Below are 9,165 nucleotides of genomic sequence, written 5' to 3' on the forward strand. Positions count from 1 at the left end.
AGGATTAACAAAAGGTGAAGAAAGAAAATTGTCTGGGAATTTTAGTGTATCTGTCTCCGAAATGTACATAAACAATGCCACAAAGCAATAGCTAGAGTGAGTAAGGTGTTGGGGTCCATTCAGAAGACAATTGGTCACACAACTTGTTATTTAGTCCTCTTATTAGACCTAGACTGGGCCCTACTAGGAATACATTCTCTAGTCTTGGTCTCTTCTCATAATGGCTATTATTAAGGCTTTGGAAAAGGTATTGTGGAAGGTTACCAGACTAATTTCCATCATACAGAATCTTATAGAGTGAACCCACTTTAGTATCACCAGGATCCGGGGCTTACCTTATTGTTGGAATGTAGCGAAGAATGGTGGAATGTTGCAAAGACAACTGTTCCTGCTAAAGATGACAATCAGAAGGCACGCAGCTCAACAGCACCAGGCCCAGTGGTGACTACTGGGGCTGCTGCTGAAGGATCATGGCATATCAATGGTCGTACACTCCTTCAAAATCAGGTAGTCGGGATCTGTTGGCATGGGGGTCAGTCAGCCAGGCCCCAGCGATGTGGGAACATGGGTGTTGCTGATGGAATGCAGTACTGTTGCCAAGGGTCTATCTGTTGCTGTAAGAGGGCCAGACAGTAAAAAAGCAGAATGTCCTTCACCATTGGTGGAATTACAGCAGCAGAAGAAGTGACCTTTATTCGGTGGCTTAACTGGCTCAAGTGAATCTAGGCTGTCTGCCATCTTTTCTACTGTTGACAAGCTGATGTTAAGGGGTATACCATATGTAGCCTTCTTAAGTCATCATGCTTTTTTGCCTCAGCCCATCCTCAGGGAGCTGGCAAAATCCACCATTGCATACCAAATTAGGCTAGAGCCTTCAGAAAGCTACACTTTAGAAAACCATTGACTTTGAAATGATCTGATAGAGGTTTTAAAGGGGATGAAGGTTTAGATTATGCTTCATTTTAGTAGTTTGCACTAATTAAACCATTTATGAAGAACCAAGGATTATGAATTTAAATTATCTAATGGGAGATCGAGGTTAGATATTGAGGGGTAAATCTTCTCCTAGAGATTAGTTGACCTCAGGAACCGGTTGCTGAATTGTGCTATGGATTCTAATTTGTTAAGTTCCTTCAAGCAATAGTTCGATGCTTTTCCAGCTGGTGCATTCATCACTTCTTGTAAAAAGTAGCTTCTGCTGTAAATTTAAGACCAGAGTAATTTTCCCAATGAGTTTTGATTGCCTGAATGAACCAATGTGGAATTTGAGATTTTTCCTTAGATTGATCCCTCTTTTTTGCCTCTTTGCTTTTTCTATGAGAACATGTGATTTCAGGTGGAGGCTGTATAAGTTGTTATACTAGGTATCACAGGTTTTGCAGGTTAGACGGTTTGGTCATGATGATTTGCCCATAGTGTCCAGAAATGTGCAGGCTAGGTGGATTACGCATGGGAAATGCAGGGTTACAGGGATGGAATAGGGGGGTAGGTCTGGTGGATGCTCTTCGGAGGATTGGTGTGGACTCTATGGGCTGAATGGCCTGCTTCCACACTGTAGAGGTTCTATGATTTATGTGATCAGTCTGAATGAACCAGAGGGTCTTTACCTGTTTGTTGTTTATGCATTCATATTAAACCACTGTTAGTTCAGATTCTTGTTTTGAACTCATGAAAATTTATTTGGGTCCCCTTTCTTAAAAGTTGAAAATTGCATGATTGTATGTGACATGCTCCAGCAACTGGAGGCTGGAGTCTGTTACAAAATCTGCCAATTGCATTGGACAGAAAAAAAGTATGAAGCAAAGCAGATTTGAAGTCTGCTTATAGGCATGGCCATTTCATTGAACTTGAGAAAATGTCCAATATAAATCTGTAAAAAAAGTGACAACAGTGAAGACAAAATCTCTGGAGCAGAAACATGCTGTGATGGAGGAAATGTAAGTTGCAATTGATTAGGTGAGCTGATCGTCTTAGAACTATAGAAGTCAACAACTTCATTGCCTGCTTTTTATCAGAGTAATCCAAATTTATCCTCACTGTCCCACATGTGTCCTGTATAGTTAAAGGAGGAAGAATAATGATAGAGACAAGCAGACTAAAGGTACATCAAAAGGAGAGAAAACTCACTACAAACTGTCATTTCACAAGAGTGCACTGGCCACACAATTCCTTCAGATTGGCAGCCTGACTCCAAGGATATACTGGACTTCTTTCTGTCTGTTGCCTGATGTTCCACATTCAGATTAGTGGTTCAGTGTATGGACCTACAGCACCATTGAAATAATTAAAGAAGGAATGCCACACAGAATCATAGAAACATGTCACTCCCTTCTTGATGGCACTGGGGGTGTCCCTACACCTGAAGCCATTTAAGAAGGCAGCTCATCCCCAAACTTTCCTAGGGAAATTTGGAATGGTCAATAAATTGTTGGCATAGCCACCATATCTTAAGAACAAATAAAATGGAAGAGGACTATAAGGAATAATCTAGGGAGTGGTTGACTTCTGTGTGCCACAATAATGAGGTTGTTGAATTTCCTCTGACAATATCATGCTCAAGGAAATGAAGATGATTTCCCCTTTACTCACTCCAATATATGCACGCAATGTCCTCCTGGTTTCCTGCCTTCAATTCCAAACAACCGCTCCCTCCAGCTGCGCATCAAAACCAGCAGGGCATCCAGGTCAGTTTCCCTGAAGTTGACTGCACTTTCCTCCGTTTTGGCTGCCATAACTGTGTCCCAGATTTCTCTTTTTTATTTGGTTATGTGCCTGCTAAACAGGAGGTTTTTATATTCTGCTACTGCACAGCTATCTGCTTCTTCAAGCATTTATTTCTGCTTCTGTTGCAGCCATCCATGGTGTCGGTTTTAGACCTTTTGCTATTTCTTCACCACTTTCCCCTATCTTGCTGATCCATCCCACCACAAATTGTCACAAAAAGGAGTCATGAGAGATTTGCAGAACTTCCATTCCTCTCCATAGTTCAATTATCCAAGGATTCAAGTTAGGACAGGATCAGGAATTTGAGCATCATGTCATGTCAAAATCACATATTGTCTCTCTGTTGGCAATGCAACTTTTCAGTAAACATTTCAGTGCCTGCTGTTCTTCTGGGTTGATGGTGAAGGGAACTGGGTGTTTTTTTCCACATTAGATTTAAATAGAGTAGTATGTCAAATACTTAGCCAGGCTGCCTGTTTGCTTAGCAGATTGTCAGTTAGTCTGAACCACTCACATGCCTGACCTGACCCATTAGGAAATGCAGCACATCCTCCTGTCTAGATATAAGTAATAGTATAAATTTACAGAAACAAAGTAATTTGTGATCAGGATATTTGCTGTATGAAATTTTGATTGCAATATGCTTCTACTTGCAAAATGCGTGAGGTGCGAAATTGGCAACATCAGTGTCATTGGGTGAGTAATCAGCCAGTGACCCAGGCGAATGTTCTGGCGAGAATGGGTTGAATCTCATCCTGGCAGCTGGTGAAATTATAATTCAATAAAAATCTGGAATAAAAAGCTAGCCCAATGATGGCCATGTAACTATTGTCAATTTTGGGAAAAAACCCATCTGGTTCACTAATGTCCTTGAGAGAAGAATGTCTGTCATTCTTGCTCCGCCTGGTCGGCATGTGACTCTAAATCCATAGCAATATGCCTGATTCTTGACTGCCCTCTGATTCTTTAGGGATGGGCAATAAATGCTGGCCCAGCCTGTAACATCCACATCCCATGAATGTATTTAAGAAAAAAGACATTCCTAACAGCTAACAACAACTAGCATTTAGATAGCACATTTTAATGTTGTAGAATATCTGAAAGCTAAACTATTTTGTGTTTATTAAGATCATTTAAAAATATTAGCATCAGGCTTTGTTTCACTTTACTGAACATCCTGACCTCAATTTTCCCCATGACAGAATGTATCTCCATTGTAGCAGAAAATATTGAAAATCCAAAGCCCCATTCCCAAACTTGGCAGTTCTCATTTTCACATAGAGTGGGATTGGAGGTGATTTGTAATTTGTGCTTGCACAGTTCCTAGAGTTAGCCTGCCATTTAAATGAGCAGCATTGTTCACGGAAACTGGATTTTGGAATAGCTTTGTCCAGAAGCCAGAGGGTGGAAATTCAACCAGGTAAAAGCAGATCTGTTCTTAATAATGTTCTATTTAAGCCACACAGCTGCTCTGAGGTTCCGTGCATACCAATGATTAAGTCCCCTAGACACAGACCTCAGAGTTCACGCATCAAAACAAAAATCAAGGAAGTATTAGTTCTCAGCACACTTCTTTTGAATATCTAGGGTACTTCTTTGGAGAGCTGATGTACCCCTGTGGACATGGTCCTTCTAAAACTTGGAATGGGTGTCATGGATCTTTTGGAAGTGAGGCACTGGGTATCATTTGGGGGTGGAACTAGGAATCCTTTTGGGGACGGGGTCGATGGTCAGCTCCCCTTTGGGACTATGGAGAAGATTCTGCATAAATGATTCATAAACCTAGATATGTTCAACCTGTCAGGAACTATTGAACTATCAAGATCTGTCAAAATGTGTTTTTATGAATGAGAGTGTTTTTCTGAATGGAGTACAGTGTGGAATATTGAATTTTAAATATTAGAACAATATTTGTTCTCCATTGTACTTTGGGGTATGTGGATACTCAAAAGTTGCATGCTAGGTGAAGGGGCTGGGTTGGTGGGTGGAATTGGCACTAATTTGGCATCAGCGTATGAGGAGCTATGGGGATATGTAGAGGGCAGAGAAAATAAAGGGTCATGAGGGGGGAGCAGGCCTAAATTTCTACAGGGGTTATGAGGGACCATGGAGGTAGGGTTGGCATGGTTTTGATTGGATGTGGCATGGAGAGAACAGGAAGGGAGGGAAGGACTGAGAATGGGAAGAATGCTTTGTGTTTTAATGTTTGTACACATCATTGGAGTCCCCAGGCAGGTTTTCCTTCCAGCTCACTTTGGAATCTGGCAACAGCCTCCCGTCTTCCTGGATTGCCCGGCCCAACTGCCAACTTGACTGCATTTTCTGGACTGCAAATGGAAAGTTCAGGCAACTGTTTTTAAAGGTCAGGTTTGTGGAACCAGGATTTCTCCTGCTTCTGTGTACCTGATCTGGGCATGAAAACCAAGTTTTCTACGTAACTGTGGGAATCCCTTCTATGGAACTTTTACTGATGGGAAATGAAAGACATGTTTGACCTCACATAGAGTGGAAAGCCAGGTGTGTGAAAGGTGACAAAACCATATTCTTTCTTTCACATGGTTCCTAAAATTATAGACATTTAACTCAAACAATTAACTATTGTAAGACTATCAGTTCGATCAGATACTTGACATGAGACTCAATAAAATATCTGTAATACAAGCAGTAGACACTGCAGAAGCACAATGCAAAGTGTCATATCATGTTCTGTTTTTGGATTGATACACAAAGAATCAAAGTTTTAAATGTAAACTGATTGTTATTGATCAAATTCATAACATTTTTTCCTTCTCAGGACAGGCACTGAGTATGCATTCTTTAATACAATTGGCTAAGGTTATAGAGGACTATCTCCTCCTGTGTTGAACAGTGTTGTGTAACCTCTTAGAAATGGATTACGTATAGAAAACACATGATGCATGTTAGTGGATTGCTTGCCGGGTGTGATAATGTAAGAAGCCAGTGGAAAATTTGCATTGTATTATCTTCCTATTGCCTTGTTGTACCCCAATAATCATCATCAATAATCTGTTTCTATTTTTAGAGATTCTCTATGTGACTTGCTACGTAACATAAAAATATGCAAAATAGCCATTGAGAACAAATATCACCCTATGCTTTTCAAGCTTTTATAAAACAGCAGATGTATTTCAGGTGTTATTTTCTGGAACCTGACTTTGGATGCTTCAACTCCGATTGGAAGAATCCATAGTTACTTTACTCTTTCTTTTGCTATGTTTTTAAACAGTATATTAGCATTTCACATTCATGATTTACATCAGGCTGTGAATGTCACTTCTTTGCAGCAGATGGTTACTGATATTTCATCTGATGCATCACCAACCACAGTTGGTGTGAAATGGCTGGCTGATTGAACCTTGTCTGTACTGCTGTGCAAGTCATATTTTGCAGATTTTCTGGCCATAAACATCTATTTAAAAGCACACGTTAAGTTTTTTTTTAATAGCATATGCTCAATCTTTAAACTATCCTACAAAATATTGCATAAAATTCTGCAGGTGAGTTAGTTACTAAGAAGAGAATTCCTCACATATTTTCATCCATATCCCATTAGGAAATGTGAAATGGCAATCATGAATATCTTGACATATATTATCTGTACAAATGAAAATATAATACTAAAATCTTTTCAAATATCCTTTATTGCTATTCTGAAGTATATGGTTTCATAGGAAGAAGTTGTCCCCAGTATCTTGTACAAGAATCCATTCCTTCATCTTTAACCTAAATTGTGCATTTGAACAGACTTTTCTTTCTTTTTACTTGATAATTCTTGTAATAACTGATCATTTACTCTCATAATCCTGTTGAGAGGTCTTCTCCAATGATTCAGCAAACAAATGCAGCACATGTCATGCACACAGGGAATTATATAGCATTGACTTCTGGTCCATTCTGAGCTTATCGGTCTCTGCTCAGTTAACTGATGCCACAGGACAGGGACGGTGAGATCAAAGCTGTTATTCTATGCCTAATACCTTTGGAAAAAAAATATGTCTGCAATTATGAGTGCAGGCCAATTGCTCACTGTTTCCTAACGAACTGTTTCCTCTCACTGCTCAGATGTTTCCTCACTCATGGATGCATATTCATTTTTCTTTCAAAGGTAAAAGTAAAAGAAAGATGAGTATGTATCCGCAGTGCTTCCAAACTAAGATGTTTTCTGGTGTACTGGCAGTGTTTCTATCTCTGGGATAGAAGGTCTGGGCTCTTGTCTCACATGCTATGGAGATGTATCACATACAGACCTATGGGTTGGGGGTGCGGGGTGCGGCGGCGAAAGAGACAGTGAATGAGGTCATGCTTTGGGATTCATTAAAATAGTTCCCAATTTAAAATGCCAATTCACTGGGCTATTTACAAAAGCGATTAAAATAAAACCAACGCGGACAACTGTGGTGAGATTTTCAAGTTGCTGCTGCATCATTTCTGGGAAGGGTTTTCCTCTGTTCTGCTGCTGGAGCCTGCTAGATTGTCACAGACTTATCACTGATGGAAACCATGACAACAGTCACGGGTTGAACAAACTTCGAGTTCGCTGTTAGGTAGTATATATTAAGCATAATCATGTTCAGTAAGGTCCTGATGAATTGAATCCCTGGGGAACTGCTCTCAAATTCATGTTAAGTGGCACTTTGAGATAGACAAGGAGGCCCTAATGCAACTTGATTTGCTAACATACGTGTTTTATGTCAGAAAAATGCCAAACAAAACACATTAAAGCGGTAAATGTGAGCCCAAGGTCGTTACTCATTTTTTACACCTTTTACAATGGTCTGACATTGTAAAAGGCATTGAAAACATCAGGGTCAAACTCCAGGAAAAACTCAGTAACCTTTTTCTGCTCAGTGTTCTGTTCTCAGGTAAATGTGATAATCATTGCAGTGAAACATGTTTGCCATGTTTTCATACTGCAGTGCTAAATCCCAGAACATCCCTATAACTTTTACACCTTCAGCCAGGGAAACTGGCAGGCTGACTGGGCAGATATTCATCAATCTTCCTCAGAGACTTTGAGCTCCTCAATTGAACAGGTACTGCAACAATGATTGCCTCATCTGTCAGTTCAGTTTTTCAGTGTTGTCTGCCTCATTGTACATTTCTACTTGTCTCTGGTGGGAATTCCACGCCTACCTTCTGCAGGGGAGAAAATCTATTGTCAGTTTAGTTGGCCTTATTCTGCACCTCATTCTCACTGCCTTGCGTAGTCTTAGATATTTGAACCCAACATCATTGGTAATTTTGGCTTCCGTTCCACATTTCTATGCTATCTTTGTTATGAACGTGGCCTGTACCACCACTGTGTTGTACTTTTGGTTCTTGTTGATGGCTTTGATAACCTAAAAGGTCAGCTGCCGTCAATAGTGGGTTTTCATGTTCCTAATCATTCCTTGATCCGTTGGCTGTTTGTGGGCCTGGGAGGCAAGAATATCAGCGTGATCCTCTCTCTGAGCTAGCAATGTCAGTGTGAGAAGGGATGATGATTTGGTACTGTATAAGTAGACAAGTGACATTCACAAAGCAACATGGCATCTTGGACTTTCCTGTCACAAAAAGTGTCAGTTTTTGATGTCATCCATGTTGGTGCAGCAACCTATTCCTTGCTCCACATTTGACCTTTAACCACCAGAGCAATCTGGCAAAAGACAGTAAAACAGTTCTGTTTCAACCACGTTAAAAATAGCTTTAGATGCCTAATTGTTCAGCCTGTGGGCAAGAACATTAGATCCAGTCATTTTTTAATGCTTCCCAGGTCACTACACTCTTACGTCCTGCTGTCTGGAAGATGATGCAGTGCCTTGTCTTGAACTGGTTCAATCTGACACTACAAGTCAACTTCTTGTGGCTCAACCTCTTTGTCACAGAAGTTCCTTTATTTTCGGATTGGTCATGAGATGAGAACTCAGTTCTCTGGCTAGTACTGAGCTCAGATTGCCTTGAATCATGTCAACAGAACATCTACAATGATGAATAGCTAGAAGTTCCCGACCTCTTCCTTGCTCAAAAGAAGGCCTGCTTGATGACCAATTCCATGATGTTCTGCTCATGCTTCAGAGTGGCTAACAAACTCGAGTTAGAATCTCTTGCTGCTTTGTGATGTCCACTTTTTGCTTTCTATCAGTTTTCCGTTTCCTATAACAACTTCACCTTTTCTCCAGTTGACAAAAGCTTTAACCTCTTTAAAAAACTTAGTCATAATTACAGGCATGACACAGCCTTTCACAGGTAGGCCTCAATGTTAAATGATGGCTTGCTTAACGTTTTATGGATTCACGCTGTTGTATGGCCTAACTCTGTTCTGGTCCCACAGTCAGATGTCAACTTAGATCATTTCAGCTAAACGCAGTGACTTGTTTAGAATTTTGGCTTATCATAGGCAACATTCTTTTAGATTGGTTTTCTTCCTGATGGGAATGGCTG

Source organism: Rhincodon typus, chromosome 12 (assembly GCF_021869965.1).
Source record: "Rhincodon typus isolate 14 chromosome 12, sRhiTyp1.1, whole genome shotgun sequence".
Classification (NCBI taxonomy): Eukaryota; Metazoa; Chordata; class Chondrichthyes; order Orectolobiformes; family Rhincodontidae; genus Rhincodon; species Rhincodon typus.